Source organism: Oncorhynchus masou, chromosome 14, assembly GCF_036934945.1.
Source record: "Oncorhynchus masou masou isolate Uvic2021 chromosome 14, UVic_Omas_1.1, whole genome shotgun sequence".
Taxonomy (NCBI): domain Eukaryota; kingdom Metazoa; phylum Chordata; class Actinopteri; order Salmoniformes; family Salmonidae; genus Oncorhynchus; species Oncorhynchus masou.
This window is the reverse complement of record NC_088225.1, coordinates 24,027,335-24,044,779: the sequence shown is the minus strand read 5'-3', so window position 1 is coordinate 24,044,779 and position 17,445 is coordinate 24,027,335. Positions and strand designations below refer to the sequence as shown.

Here is a 17,445-nt window from a genome sequence, read left to right as displayed (position 1 = left end):
GTTTTATTCACATTTTTACATTGCAAAAAAATACATAAAAAATCATGCCACAAGAAGTACAGTCCAACTCGGAGAGGTGCCACACTACCCCTCCCCCCTCAACTCATTCCGCTCATCTCCTCTGTCTTGTTTAGTCTTAACTGGCCGGTGTACATTAATCAAGAAAGGAACACTAAAAGAGCTCTTCATAACGTTAGCCTTCATAATGTTAAGGAGAGAGACGACTGCTCAAAGATAAAAAGACAAAAAGTGCTAAAGCAAAAATGAGAAGATGGAGAAAGAAGAGAAGCAGGAGGCCATCTACCTTCTATGATTCCCCACTTTGTTTTTCTTCCCAGAAGCCTCCTGCCGTTGACCTGGTACTCCTGGTCGCTGCCCACCACAGCAAACGGGATCATCTCCTACAGGACAGAAAGAACAGAGACAGACAGGAGGAACAAAGAGACATACCATGAAGAGTCAAATAAACGGACATTTGATATACAGTGGGGCAAAAAAAGTAGTTAGTCAGCCACCAATTGTGCAAGTTCTCCCACTTTTAAAAAGATGAGGCCTGTAATTTTCATCATAGGTACAGTTCAACTATGACAGACAAAATCAGAAAAATTTCTTTGCAAATTATGGTGGAAAATAAGTATTTGGTCACCTACAAACAAGCAAGATTTCTGACTCTCACAGACCTGTAACAACTTCTTTAAGAGGCTCCTCTGTCCTCCACTCATTACATGTATTAATGGCACCTGTTTGAACTTGTTATCAGTATAAAAGACACATGTCCACAACCTCAAACTGTCACACTCCAAACTCCACTATGGCCAAGACCAAAGAGCTGTCAAAGGACACCAGAAACAAAATTGTAGACCTGCACCAGGCTGGGAAGACTGAATCTGCAATAGGTAAGCAGCTTGGTTTGAAGAAATCAACTGTGGGAGCAATTATTAGGAAATAGAAGACATACAAGACCACTGATAATCTCCACCGATCTGTGGCTCCACGCAAGATCTCACCCCGTGGGGTCAAAATGATCACAAGAACGGTGAGCAAAAATCCCAGAACCACACGGGGGGACCTAGTGAATGACCTGCAGAGAGCTGGGACCAAAGTAACAAAGCCTACCATCAGCAAGGGCATTGAAGATGAAACGTGGCTGGGTCTTTCAGCATGACAATGATCCCAAACACATCGCCCGGGCAATGAAGGAGTGGCTTCGTAAGAAGCATTTCAGCAACAGTGTGTGAAAACCTTGTGAAGACTTACAGAAAAAGTTTGACCTCTGTCATTGCCAATAAAGGGTATATAACAAAGTATTGAGATACACTTTTGTTATTGACCAAATACTTATTTTCCACCATAATTTGCAAATAAATTCATAAAGAAATCCTACAATGTGATTTTCTGGATTTTTTTTCTCATTTTGTCTGTCATAGTTGAAGTGTACCTATGATGAACATTGCACATTTCATCTTTTTAAGTGGGATAAACTTGAATTGGTGGCTGACTAAAACTTTTTGCCCTACTGTATATTTTTTGTGTGAATTTACCCAATCAACAGGGACCTAAGTGTATTTTAACCAGGTTATCAACATGGATCAACAGGGACCTAACTGTAATTAAACCAGGTTATCAACATGGATCAACAGGGACCTAAGTGTATTTAACCAGGTTATCAACATGGATCAACAGGGAACAGGTTATCAAGTAGTGTATTTTAACCAGGTTATCAACATTTATGGAATTGTGATATTTCAAACCTAAGTGTTTTTAACAGGTTATCATCAACATGGATCAACAGGGACCTAACTGTAATTTAACCAGGTTATCAACATGGATCAACAGGGACCTAAGTGTAATTTAACCAGGTTATCAACATGGATCAACAGGGACCTAAGTGTATTTAACCAGGTTATCAACATGGATCAACAGGGACCTAAGTGTAATTTAACCAGGATATCAACATGTATCAACAGGGACCTAAGTGTATTTTAACCAGGTTATCAACATGGATCAACAGGGACCTAAGTGTATTTTAACCAGGTTATCATCAACATGGATCAACAGGGACCTAAGTGTAATTTAACCAGGTTATCAACATGGATCAACAGGGACCTAAGTGTAATTTAACCAGGTTATCAACATGGATCAACAGGGACCTAAGTGTAATTTAACCAGGTTATCAACATGTATCAACAGGGACCTAAGTGTAATTTAACCAGGTTATCAACTTGGATCAACAGGGACGTAGCACAGGTGAGTGGAGCTATAAGCGGTAATGTGAGGGCTTATGGGTAGGGGCAAGTGGGTAAAGCTGTGGACAGATGTGTCAACTCAAATCACCCTGATCTTGTCATTAATCATCCGGTCCTCTGCGTCCTCGTCAAACTCCTTCTGGGGGTACATCGATCCCATTGGCCCGTAGCTCTTCCCTGATCTGGGGACACAAAAACAGGTCTGGGTGAGAGGTGAGTTGAGACTGGCCGATAACACAGCCTCCCCACACAGATGGCTTCCTTCTGAAGCTGAAGGAGCAGGGTTCGGGGAGTGACCTCCATGAAGAGGGGAGAGGTTAGGGTAGCTTTGACTAGGGTGGAGACTGAAAATTCACTGAAGTGTGTTTTCATCCTCCACCGTGGAAAAGTCCCAGTCCATGGGATGTTGCTTGCTGGTCCCTGAGCTGGTTAACTGACTCTCATTTAGTCAGTTCTTCAGTGATAGTTTTGTCGTCAGCGGCCTTACAATAAAACACCTAGCCTGCTGGTCCCTGAGCTGGTTAACTGACTCTCATTTAGTCAGTCTACAGTGATAGTTTTGTCGTCAGCGGCCTTACAATAAAACACCTAGCCTGCTGGTCCCTGCTTTAAAAAAAAGGTTGAGAAACAGACAAATGCATTATACACCCTTGCAGAGACTTGAATACATGAATTAAAAAGGTTATGGGAACACACAAGCAAAAGCCTCCAATTAGCCAGACATGTCTGACAAATCCTTTGGATACATAACAGTATTTTGTGAGAAATCGAGACCATCTGCACACTGCGTTACCCACAGATTTAGGTGGTGTTGCGTAAATCCCTTCACTAATCTCCCCCAAAATGTTCTGTTGAAACCAACGGCCCATCACTGTCAGTGTACACGTTTGCACACACACACACACACACACACACACACACACACACACCACACGTTTTTTTCTATGTTTACAGAGCTTCCCTACTGAGAGGGACACTGTTGGGGATCTGTGAGCATGGCTGCTATAATTGCCTTGAAATGAATGCCTGCCTTTTTACTACAACAACCTTCCATTCCACTACTTCTAATACTACTGCTGCATCTACTACTAATACTACAGCTGCATCTACTACTAATACTACAACAACCTGCCATTCCCCTACATCTAATACTTGCTGCATCTACTACTAATACTACAACAACCTTCTTCCACATTCTGTTACTACTGCTGCATCTACAACAACCTGCCATTCCCCTACATATAATACTACTGCTGCATCTACTACTAATACTACTACAACAACCTGCCATTCCCATACATCTAATACTACTGCTGCATCTACTACTAATACTATTACAACAACCTGCCATTCACCTACATCTAATACTACAGCTGCATCTACTACTAATACTACTACAACAACCTGCCATTCCCCTACATCTAATACTACTGCTGCATCTACTACTAATACTACTACAACAACCTGCCATTCCCCTACTTCTAATACTACTGCTGCATCTACAACAACCTGCCATTCCCCTATATCTAATATTATTGCTGCATCTACTACTACAACAACCTGCCATTCCCCTACATCTAATACTACTGCTGCATCTACTACTACAACAACCTGCCATTCCCCTACATCTAATACTATTGCTGCATCTACTACTACAACAACCTGCCATTCCCCTACATCTAATACTACTGCTGCAGCTACTACTACAACAACCTGCCATTCCCCTACATCTAATACTACTGCTGCATCTACAACAACCTGCCATTCCCCTACATCTAATACTACTGCTGCATCTACTACTACAACAACCTGCCATTCCCCTACATCTAATACTACTGCTAAATCTACTACTACAACAACCTGCCATTCCCCTACATCTAATACTATTGCTGCATCTACTACTACAACAACCTGCCATTACATCTACCTACAACAATGCCATTAATACTACTGCTGCATCTACTATCTACTACTACAACAACCTGCCATTCCCCTACATCTAATACTACTGCTGCATCTACTACTAATACTACTACAACAACCTGCCATTCCCCTACATCTAATACTACTGCTGCATCTACTACTAATACTACTACAACAACCTGCCATTCCCCTACATCTAATACTACTGCTGCATCTACTACTAATACTACCACAACAACCTGCCATTCCCCTACTTCTAATACTACTGCTGCTAATCTACTTCTACTAATACTACTACAACAACCTGCCATTCCCCTACTTCTAATACTACTGCTGCATCTACTGTTCCTTCAACAACCTGCCATTCCCCTACTTCTAATACTACTGCTGCATCTACTACTAATACTACTACAACAACCTGCCATTCCCCTACTTCTAATACTACTGCTGCATCTACTACTAATACTACTACAACAACCTGCCATTCCCCTACATCTAATACTACTGCTGCATCTACTACTAAAACAACCTGCCATTCCCCTACTTCTAATACTACTGCTGCATCTACTACTAATACTACTAAAACAACCTGCCATTCCCCTACTTCTAATACTACTGCTGCATCTACTACTAATACTACCACAACAACCTGCCATTCCCCTACATCTAATACTACTGCTGCATCTACTACTAATACTAGTTCAACAACCTGCCATTCCCCTACATCTAATACTACTGCTGCATCTACTACTAATACTAGTTCAACAACCTGCCATTCCCCTACTTCTAATACTACTGCTGCATCTACTACTAATACTACCACAACAAAACCTACCATTACCCATCTACATCTAATACTACTGCTGCATCTACTACTAATACTAGTTCAACAACCTGCCATTCCCCTACTTCTAATACTACTGCTGCATCTACTACTAATACTACCACAACAACCTGCCATTCCCCTACATCTAATACTACTGCTGCATCTACTACTAATACTAGTTCAACAACCTGCCATTCCCCTACTTCTAATACTACTGCTGCATCTACTACTAATACTACTAAAACAACCTGCCATTCCCCTACATCTAATACTACTGCTGCATCTACTACTAATACTACTTCAACAACCTGCCATTCCCCTACTTCTAATACTACTGCTGCATCTACTACTAATACTACTAAAACAACCTGCCATTCCCCTACATCTAATACTACTGCTGCATCTACTACTAATACTACTACAACAACCTGCCATTCCCCTACATCTAATACTACTGCTGCATCTACTACTACTAAAACAACCTGCCATTCCCCTACATCTAATACTACTGCTGCATCTTACTAAAACAACCTGCCATTTACATCTAATACTACTGCTGCATCTACTACTACTAAACAACCTGCCATACATCTAATAACTGTGCATCTACTACTAAAACAACCTGCCATTTTACATCTAATTTACTGCTGCATCTACTAGTTACAACAACCTGCCATTCCCCTACATCCTACTGCTGCATCTACTATACAACAACCTGCCATTCCCCTACATCTAATACTATTGCTGCATCTAATACTATTGCTGCATCTACTACTACAACAACCTGCTGAACAACCTGCCATTACTACCAACAACCTGCCATCTAATACTACTGCTGCATCTACTACTACTACAACAACCTGGGACATCTAATACTACTGCTGCATCTACTACTAATACTACTACAACAACCTGCCATTTACATCTAATACTACTGCTGCATCTACTAAATACTACTACAACAACCTGCCATTCCCCTACATCTAATACTACTGCTGCATCTACTACTAATACTACCACAACAACCTGCCATTCCCCTATCTAATACTACTGCTGCATCTACTACTAATACTACTACAACAACCTGCCATTCCCCTACTTCTAATACTACTGCTGCATCTACTACTAATATCAACAACCTGCCATTCCCCTACTTCTAATACTACTGCTGGACTTCTAATACTACTGCTGCATCTACTACTAATACTACTACAACAACCTGCCATTCCCCTACATCTAATACTACTGCTGCATCTACTACTAAAACAACCTGCCATTCCCCTACATCTAATACTACTGCTGCATCTACTACTAATACTACTAAAACAACCTGCCATTCCCCTACATCTAATACTACTGCTGCATCTACTACTAATACTACCACAACAACCTGCCATTCCCCTACATCTAATACTACTGCTGCATCTACTAGGTAATACTCAACAACCTGCCATTCCCTACTTCTAATACTACTGCTGCATCTACTACTAATACTACTACAACAACCTGCCATTCCCCTACATCTAATACTACTGCTGCATCTACTACTAATACTACTACAACAACCTGCCATTCCCCTACATCTAATACTACTGCTGCATCTACTACTACTACTAATAAACAACCTGCCATTCCCCTACATCTAATACTACTGCTGCATCTACTACTAATACTACTACAACAACCTGCCATTCTACTACTCTAATACTACTGCCTGCATCTACTACTGCTGCATCTACTACTAATACTACTACACAACAACCTGCCATTCCCCCTACATCTAATACTACTGCTGCATCTACTACTAATACTACTACAACAACCTGCCATTCCCATACATCTAATACTACTGGCATCTACTACTAATACTACTACAACAACCTGCCATTCCCATACTTCTAATACTACTGCTGCATCTACTACTAATACTACTACAACAACCTGCCATTCCCCTACATCTAATACTACTGCTGCATCTACTACTACTAAAACAACCTGCCATTCCCCTAATCTAATACTACTGCTGCATCTACTACTAATACTACAACAACCTGCCATTCCCCTACATCTAATACTACTGCTGCATCTACTACTAATACAACAACCTGCCATTCTACATCTAATACTACTGCTGCATCTACTACTGCTGCCATTCCCTACATCTAATACTACTGCTGCATCTACTACTAAAATACTAAAACAACCTGCCATTCCCCTACATCTAATACTACTGCTGCATCTACTACGAATACTACTACAACAACCTGCCATTCCCCTACATCTAATATTACTGCTGCATCTACTACTAATACTACCACAACAACCTGCCATTCCCCTACATCTAATACTACTACTGCATCTACTACTAAAACAACCTGCCATTCCCCTACTTCTAATACTACTGCTGCATCTACTACTAATACTACTACAACAACCTGCCATTCCCCTACTTCTAATACTACTGCTGCATCTACTACTAATACTAGTTCAACAACCTGCTACTTCTAATACTACTGCTGCATCTACTACTAATACTACCACAACAACCTGCCATTCCCCTACATCTAATACTACTGCTGCATCTACTACTAAAACTACCACAACAACCTGCCATTCCCCTACTTCTAATACTACTGCTGCATCTACTACTAATACTACCACAACAACCTGCCATTCCCCTACATCTAATAATACTGCTGCATCTACTACTAATACTAGTTCAACAACCTGCCATTCCCCTACTTCTAATACTACTGCTGCATCTACTACTAATACTACCACAACAACCTGCCATTCCCCTACATCTAATACTACTGCTGCATCTACTACTAATACTACCACAACAACCTGCCATTCCCCTACTTCTAATACTACTGCTGCATCTACTACTAATACTACCACAACAACCTGCCATTCCCCTACATCTAATACTACTGCTGCATCTACTACTAAAACAACCTGCCATTCCCCTACTTCTAATACTACTGCTGCATCTACTACTAATACTAAAAACAACCTGCCATTCCCCTACTTCTAACTACTACTGTTCAACTGCATCTACTACTAATACTACTACAACAACCTGCCATTCCCCTACATCTAATACTACTGCTGCATCTACTACTAAAACAACCTGCCATTCCCCTACATCTAATACTACTGCTGCATCTACTACTAATACTACTACAACAACCTGCCATTCCCCTACTTCTAATACTACTGCTGCATCTACTACTAATACTACTACAACAACCTGCCATTCCCATTATACATCTAATACTACTGCTGCATCTACTACTAATACTACTACAACAACCTGCCATTCCCATACATCTAATACTACTGCTGCATCTACTACTAATACTACTACAACAACCTGCCAACCATACTTCTAATACTACTGCTGCATCTACTACTAATACTACTACAACAACCTGCCATTCCCCTACATCTAATACTACTGCTGCATCTACTACTAAAACAACCTGCCATTCCCATACATCTAATACTACTGCTGCATCTACTACTAAAACAACCTGCCATTCCGCTACTTCTAATACTACTGCTGCATCTACTACTAAAACAACCTGCCATTCCCCTACATCTAATACTACTGCTGCATCTACTACTAAAACAACCTGCCATTCCGCTACTTCTAATACTACTGCTGCATCTACTACTAAAACAACCTGCCATTCCCCTACATCTAATATTACTGCTGCATCTACTACGAAATAATACTACAACAACCTGCCATTCCCCTACATCTAATACTACTGCTGCATCTACTACTACAACAACCTGCCATTCCCCTACATCTAATACTACTGCTGCATCTACTACTACAACAACCTGTCATTCCCCTACATCTAATACTACTGCTGCATCTACTACTAATACTAGTTCAACAACCTGCCATTCCCCTACTTCTAATACTACTGCTGCATCTACTACTAATACTACTTCAACAACCTGCCATTTACATCTAATACTACTACTGCATCTACAACTAAAACAACCTGCCATTCCCCTACTTCTAATACTACATCTACTACTAATACTACTACAACAACCTGCCATTCCCCTACATCTAATACTACTGCTGCATCTAATACTAATACTAGTACAACAACCTGCCATTCCCCTACTTCTAATACTACTGCTGCATCTACTACTAATACTAGTACAACAACCTGCCATTCCCATACATCTAATACTACTGCTGCATCTACTACTAATACTACTACAACAACCTGCCATTCCCCTACTTCTAATACTACTGCTGCATCTACTACAAAACCTCCCATTCCCGACATCTACTACTGCTGCTACTACAACAACATCTAGTACTACTACTACTACTGCTGAATCTACTACTACTCTACTATACTACTACTGCTGCATCTACTACTACTACTACTACTACTACATCAACTACTACTACTACTACTACTGAATCTACTACTACTGCATCTACTACTACTACTGCTGCATCTACTACTAATCTACTACTACAACAACTACTACTGATGCATCTACTACTACTGATGCATCTACTACTACTACTGCTGCATCTACTACTACTACTACTGCATCTACTACTACTACTACTGCATATACTACTACTACTGCATCTACTACTACTGCATATACTACTACTACTACATCTACTACTACTGCATATACTACTGCATCTACTACTACTGCTACTACTACTACTACTACTACTACATCTACTACTACTACATCTACTACTACTACTGCTGCATCTAGTACTACTACAACTACTGATGCATCTACTACTAACATACTACTACTACTACATCTACTGCATATACTACTACTACTGCATCTACTGCTGCATCTACTACTACTACTGCATCTACTACTACTACTACCGCTGCATCTACTACATCTACTACTACTGATGCATCTACTACTACTACTACTACTACTACTACTACTACATCTAGTACTACTACTGATGCATCTACTACTACTACTACAGCTGCATCTACTACTACTGCTGCATCTACTACTGCTGCATCTACTACTACTACTACTACTACTACTACTACTACTACTACATCTACTACTACTGCACCTACTACTACATCGACTACTACTACTACTGCTGCATCTACTACTACTACTGCTGCTGCATCTACTACTACTACTACTGCTGCATCTACTACTACTACTGCTGCATCTACTACTACTACTGCTGCATCTACTACTACTACTGCTGCATCTACTACTACTACTGCTGCATCTACTACTGCATCTACTACTGCTGCATCTACTACTGCTGCATCTACTACTGCTGCATCTACTACTGCTGCATCTACTACTGCTGCATCTACTACTAGCTGCATCTACTACATCTGCTGCATCTATCTACTACTGCTGCATCTACTACTACTACTACTACTACATCTACTACTGCTGCATCTACTACTACTACTACTACTACATCTACTACTGCTGCATCTACTACTACTACTACTACTGCTGCATCTACTACTACTACTGCTACATCTACAACTACTGAATCTACTCCTGCTGCATCTACTACTACTGCATCTACTACTGCTGCATCTACTACTGCTGCATCTACTACTGCTGCATCTACTACTGCTGCATCTACTACTGCTGCATCTACTACATCTACTACTGCTGCATCTACTACTACTACTGCTGCATCTACTACTACTACTGCTGCTGCATCTACTACTACTACTGAATCTACTACTACTGCATCTACTACTATCTACTACTACATCTACTACTACATCTACTACTACTATCTACTACTCTACTACTACTACTACTACATCTACTACTACTACTACTGCATCTACTACTGCATCTACTGCTGCATCTACTGCTACTACTACTACTGCATCTACTACTACTACTACTACTACTGCTGCTGCTACTACTACTACTACTACTGCATCTACTACTACTACTGCTGCATCTACTACTACTACTGCTGCATCTACTACTACTACTGCTGCATCTACTACTACTACTGCTGCTGCATCTACTACTACTACTGCTGCATCTACTACTACTACTGCATCTACTACTGCTGCATCTACTACTACTATCTACATCTACTATACTACTACTACTGCTGCATCTACTACTACTACTGCTGCTGCATCTCCTACTGCATCTACTACTACTGAATCTACTACTACTGAATCTACTACTACTGCACCTACTACTACTACTACTACTACTACTACTACTACTACTACATCTACTACTACTCCATCTACTACTACTACTACTGCTGCATCTACTACTACTTTGCCTCTTGGGGTCTGTGATCAAATATTTTTTTATGTTTCAGATCCACACCACATAGGAGGAAGTGATGTAATGGAGTCCACTGTAACCACATCAGCAGTAAGGGGAGAGGGGGAAGGGGGGAGGGAAGGAGACGGGAGAAGTTGGACAGAACTTACCTCTAGCCAATTCAAAATTGGGCGAGAGGGAGAGAGACAGAAAAGGAGAGAGACAGAAAAGGAGGGAGAGACAGAAAAGGAAGGAGAGAAAGACAGAAAAGGAGGGAGAGAAAAGGAGAGAGACAGAAAAGGAGGGAGAGAGCAGAGGAAGAGACAAAAGGAGGGAGAGACAGAAAAGGAGAGAGAGACAGAAAAGGAGGGAGACAGAAAAGGAGGGAGACAGAAAAGGAGGGGAGACAGAGGGAAAGGAGGGGAGACAGAAAAGGAAGGGGAGACAGAAAAGGAGGGAGAGAGACAGAAAAGGAAGGTGAGACAGAAAAGGAAGGCGAGACAGAAAAGGAAGGAGAGACAGAAAAGGAAGGCGAGACAGAAAAGGAGGGAGACAGAAAGGAAGGAGACAGAAAAGGAGGGAGACAGAAAAGGAGGGAGACAGAAAAGGAAGGCGAGACAGAAAAGGAGGGAGACAGAAAGGAAGGAGACAGAAAAGGAGGGAGACAGAAAAGGAGGGAGACAGAAAAGGAGGGAGAGACAGAAAGGAAGGAGAGACAGAAAAGGAGGGCGAGACAGAAAAGGAAGGCGAGACAGAAAAGGAAGGCGAGACAGAAAAGGAAGGAGAGACAGAAAAGGAAGGCGAGACAGAAAAGGAAGGAGAGACAGAAAAGGAAGGAGAGACAGAAAAGGAGGGAGAGACAGAAAAGGAAGGAGAGACAGAAAGGAAGGAGAGACAGAAAGGAAGGAGACAGAAAGGAAGGAGAGACAGAAAGGAAGGAGAGACAGAAAGGAAGGAGAGACAGAAAAGGAGGGAGAGACAGAAAAGGAGGGAGAGACAGAAAAGGAGGGAGAGACAGAAAAGGAGGGAGAGACAGAAAAGGAGGGAGAGACAGAAAAGGAGGGAGAGACAGAAAAGGAGGGAGAGAGAGGATGACTCCCACAGAACTCCTCTCCAATCTAGAGCCTGGCTTTATAGTTCCTGACCTCACAAGTACTCTATACACACAAAACATCCTCAGTGTTCTCTCATTGGACAGTGACCGGACGGGCGGCAGTGGTCAAACAACTTAAGAAACATTTCCTTTTGCTGCGGAGAACACAAAATATGCGAGAGAGAGAGCATGCAACAAAAAAGAGGAATTGGAGACAGATAAAGATGGAAGAAGACAGAGAGAGAGAGCTCACCTTCTGTTTAAAGAAGTCCCTCTCCTCCAGGGTGAGCGTGTCTGCCTTGGCAATGACAGGAACAATATTGACCACCTTACTGAGACGCCTCATAAACTCCACATCCAGAGGTCGCAGACTGGAAGTGCGAGAGAGAAGGGGGGGGGATTGAGAAAGGGGCTTCATTTCACCTGTAGCTATAGCAGACCTGGGTTCAAACACTATTCAAAATGTCTCAAATACTTTGAGTATTTGCTTTAGCCTGACTGAAGCGCCAGGGTTTTCACTTTTGGGACTTTATTGGTTCCGTTGCAGCAGGCGAGCTCAATCAAGCCTGGCAAATGTATTATAAATTATCTCAAATAGTATTAGAACCCAGGTCTGTTCTATAGTTCTTGTTCAACGTTTTAGTGTTTATTTGGGTCGACAGTGTGATACATCCTAGAACCACCAGAGGGCGGTATCCACAAAGAAATATACCCAGAGCGCAGCTGTCTGAGGGCGACAAGCAGACATACAGTACTGTAGATTCACATACATACTCTATGTACAAGCTAAACCTACTGTATATCTGAGACCCACATCAGTCAGTGCGTGTCTGTCACTGTCAATTAAACCACACTGAGCTGAGCCTTATCCGCCATTGAGCAGTTGGTTGGAGAATCCCAGTCTTCCATAAGTGTGAAACTCATCCATCTGTGGTTTGTGCAGCTGACGCTGGCTCAGATCACTGCACTATAGAACTGGCCATTGTGACAAAGACCTTTGGGTCAGACAGATGAGCATGTGCACACACACACACACACACATATATACGCACACGACACACACGACACACAACCTCTGTTCTCATATCGCTCCCATTAGAGTATTAAACATTAGACTAGAACAGTTGTTGGGCAGGACATGTGACAGACATCCGCAACGCTGGAAGAACATGAAACGCTGCTCAGGCTATATCGGAGGGGGGGGACAATATGTTGAGGCTCTCGCTCTTGTACATCACAACCAGAGAAATGAGGGCAAAGCCAGCAGTCCACCACAGCACTGGACCCCAGACCATTGCAACAAAGCGTAGAACCATCATGGGGTAGATGCAGAGGAGGAGCAGACATAACACAGGAGAGAAATTAAATTAAAGGGTAATAGCTGTATACCGTAGCAACATTATTTTGGGGTGGGTGGGGGGGGGGGTAGCTCTATATGAATCTCAAATCAGGCCCAGATGTTTGAGCAGCAGAAACACCAGAGACAGAAACTTGGAGCAGGGAGGCAAACACAGGCGTTTGTTTCAAGTCCTGGCGAAAGAGAGCGAGAAAGACATTTTTTCCAGTCATGGAAAACGGGTGTTATGGGACATGTTGCAACTCGCTGCCTGTGAAACAGGAAATGGATGGGGGTCTGGAAGAGTAAGTGTTTCCACATCTGTGTGTCCCTCTGAGCTGCAGGAGCAGAGGAGGATCCACTACAGGTCAATCCAGAGCGGTGGTGGGGGGTAGTAGAACATGAGCTGTACGTTCAGACAGACACTCCGAGACTAAAACACGTACTCAGAGAATCCCCATTCTGTCCGGGAATCTGGCCCATACATAGGCTGTATATGTTACACAGAAGGGCACAGTATGACGTTGGACATCATATCTGATATTTGAATGGCAGAGCACGAGGCATTAGATTGTTGTTATAACTAATGTGTATCAGAAAGTCATGCCAAACTCACTGTGTCCTCCTCCTCTGTTTTCTGTTCTGATGATTCAGGGCTATTTGAGTAGGACTCTCCCTATGACTCACTGCTTATCTAACATAAATCACTTCACTCCCTCTCTCACTCTCTCTCTCCTTTTTAAATCTCCCAGTTGCATATTCTCTACTGTTCAGGGACAGCAGGGGGCAGCAGCACTGTTGCACTGACACTGTGCATGTGTGTGTATGACAATTATTGTGATTGATTACATGCCATTTTTGATCACTCAAAAGGCATGACAACTGTATAGGACGATAAAAAGTGGAAAATCCAAAGAATGAAGTTTAGCTAATAATCAGCTTGACACTCTCCCAGCCATATCTAAACATTCACCTGAAACATTCCACACATTCATCCCCTTCACAAGGTGTGTGTGTGTGTGTGTGAGTGAGAGTGTGTGTGTGTGTGTGTGTGTGTGTGTGTGTGTGTGTGTGTGTGTGTGTGTGTGTGTGTGTGTGTGTGTGTGTGTGTGTGTGTGTGTGTGTGTGTGTGTGTGTGTGTGTGTGTGTGCGTGTGTGTGTGTGTGTGTGTGTGTGTGTGTGTGTGTGTACGAGTGAGAGTGTGTGTGCGAGTGAGAGTGTGTATACGCATTCCTGCCTCACCAGTGTCCAGTAGGGGGTATGAAGTAAATACAGCAGTGAACCCTTGAGTCTGGAATCCTCTTCTTCCTGTTGATGTTGATCTCCTCCTGAAGGTACTGCTCATACTGGGCATTAATGAACTTCATGATGGGCTGCCAACTGTGGAGGGAGGGAGGGGAAGAAGACAGGAAGTGGAAGGAAGGGAGAGGCAGATTAAAAGAGAAAGGGGGAGTTTTGGGGGATGGATAGGGGGAGACAAGTGAGAAAGACAGGAAGAGGGAGAGAAAGCGGATGGATGAGGTCATACACAGTACTGTGTACACTAGTCATCGAGATGAGATGTATGGGGTAAGCATTTATATTAACGAGAGAGAGCGACAGTACCACTCAAAAGTTTGGACATATTTATTCAAGGGCTTTTCTTTATTTACTATTTTCTACATTGTAGAATAATGGTAAAGATATCAAAACTATGAAATAACACATACGGGATCCTATTGGAAACACAAACTTTTTAAACAAATCAAAATATATTTTATATTTGAGATTCTTCAAAGTAGCCACCTTCTGCCTTGATGACAGCTTTACATTTATTTATTTTTTGGTTACTACATGATTCCATGTGTGCTACTACATAGTTTTGATGTCTACACTATTATTATACACTATTAATCCTTACATACACCTTAGCCAAATACATTTAAACACCGTTTTCAACAATTCCTGACATTTAATCCTCTTAAACATTCCCTCTCTTAGGTCAGTTAGGATCACCACTTTATTTTAAGAATGTGAAAAAAAGTAGTTTTAATGAGTACAACCTAAGTGTATGTAAAGTTCAGACTACAACTGTGTGTGTGGTGTCTTTTATAGGTGTCTTTTATACTGATAACAAGTTCAAACAGGTACCATTAATACAGGTAAGGAGTGGAGGACAGAGGAGCCTCTTAAAGAAGAAGTTACAGGTCTGTGAGAGCCAGAAATCTTGCTTGTTTGTAGGTGACCAAATACTTATTTTCCACCATAATTTGCCAATAAATTCATAAAAAATCCTACAATGTGATTTTCTGGATTTTTTTTCTCATTTTGTCTATCATAGTTGAAGTGTACCTATGATGAAAATTACAGGCCTCTCTCATCTTTTTAAGTGGAAGAACTTGCACAATTGGTGGCTGACTAAATACTTTAGCCCCCCTGTATATAGACCTCCACAAGTCTGGTTCATCATTGGGAGCAATTTCCAAAAGCCTGAAGGTACCACGTTCATCTGTACAAACAATAGTACGCAAGTATAAACACCATGGGACCACGCAGCTGTCATACCGCTCAGGAAGGAGACGCGTTCTGTCTCCTAGAGATGAACGTACTCTGGTGCGAAAAGTGCAAATCAATCCAAGAACAGCAGCAAAGGACCTTGTGAAGATGCTGGAGAAAACAGGTACAAAAGTATCTATATCCACAGTATAACGAGTCCTATATCGACATAACCTCAAAGGCTGTGCAGCAAGGAAGAAACCACTGCTCTAAAGCCGCCATAAAAAGCCAGACTACGGTTTGCAAATGCACATGGGGACAAAGATCGTACTTTTTGGAGAAATGTCCTCTGGTCTGATGAAACAAAAATAGAACTGTTTTGCCATAATGACCATCGTTATGATGTTTGGAGGAAAATGGGGGAGGCTTGCAAGCCGAAGAACACCATCCCAACCGAGAAGCACGGGGGTGGCAGCATCATGTTGTGGGGGTTCTTTGCTGCAGGAGGGACTGGTGCACTTCACAAAATAGATGGCATCATGAGGAGGAAAATTAAGTGGATATATTGAAGCAATATCTCAAGACATCAGTCAAGAAGTTAAAGCTTGGTTGCAAATGGGTCTTCCAAATGGACAATGACCCCAGGCATACTTCCAAAGTTGTGGCAAAATGGCTTAAGGACAACAAAGTCAAGGTACGTGAGTGGCCATCACAAAGCCCTGAACTCAATCCTAAAGCAAATTTGTAGGCAGAACTGAAAAAGCGTGTGCGAGCAAGGAGGCCTACAAACCTGACTCAGTTACACCAGCTCTGTCAGGAGGAATGGGCCAAAATTCACCCAAAATCTTGTGGGAAGTTTGTGGAAGGCTACCTGAAACATTTGACCCAAGTTACAATTTAAAGGCAATGCTACCAAATACTAATTGAGTGTATGTAAACTTCTGACCCACTGCAATGTGATGAAAGACATGAAAGCTTAAATAAATCCTTCCCTCTAGTATTATTCTGACATTTCACATTCTTTAAATAAAGTGGTGATCCTTACTGACCTAAACAGGGAATTTTTACTTGGATTAAATGTCAGGAATTGTGAAAAACTGAGTTTAAATGCATTTGACTAAGGTGTATGTAAACTTCTGACTTCAACTGTATATACACATAGATAGGATATATTCTATGCACATAGAAATATAAGCACATTATAAATATAACATTTCAGCTATGGATTGTACTGTTACTG

The 17,445-nt window shown here is 41.8% G+C and overlaps 1 pseudogene; it reads right to left on the bottom strand.

Moving 5' to 3' along the window:
- The window catches only part of LOC135554580 (neuronal-specific septin-3-like), a 148,594-nt pseudogene that overhangs the window by 4,517 nt on the left and 126,632 nt on the right, over positions 1-17,445 (bottom strand).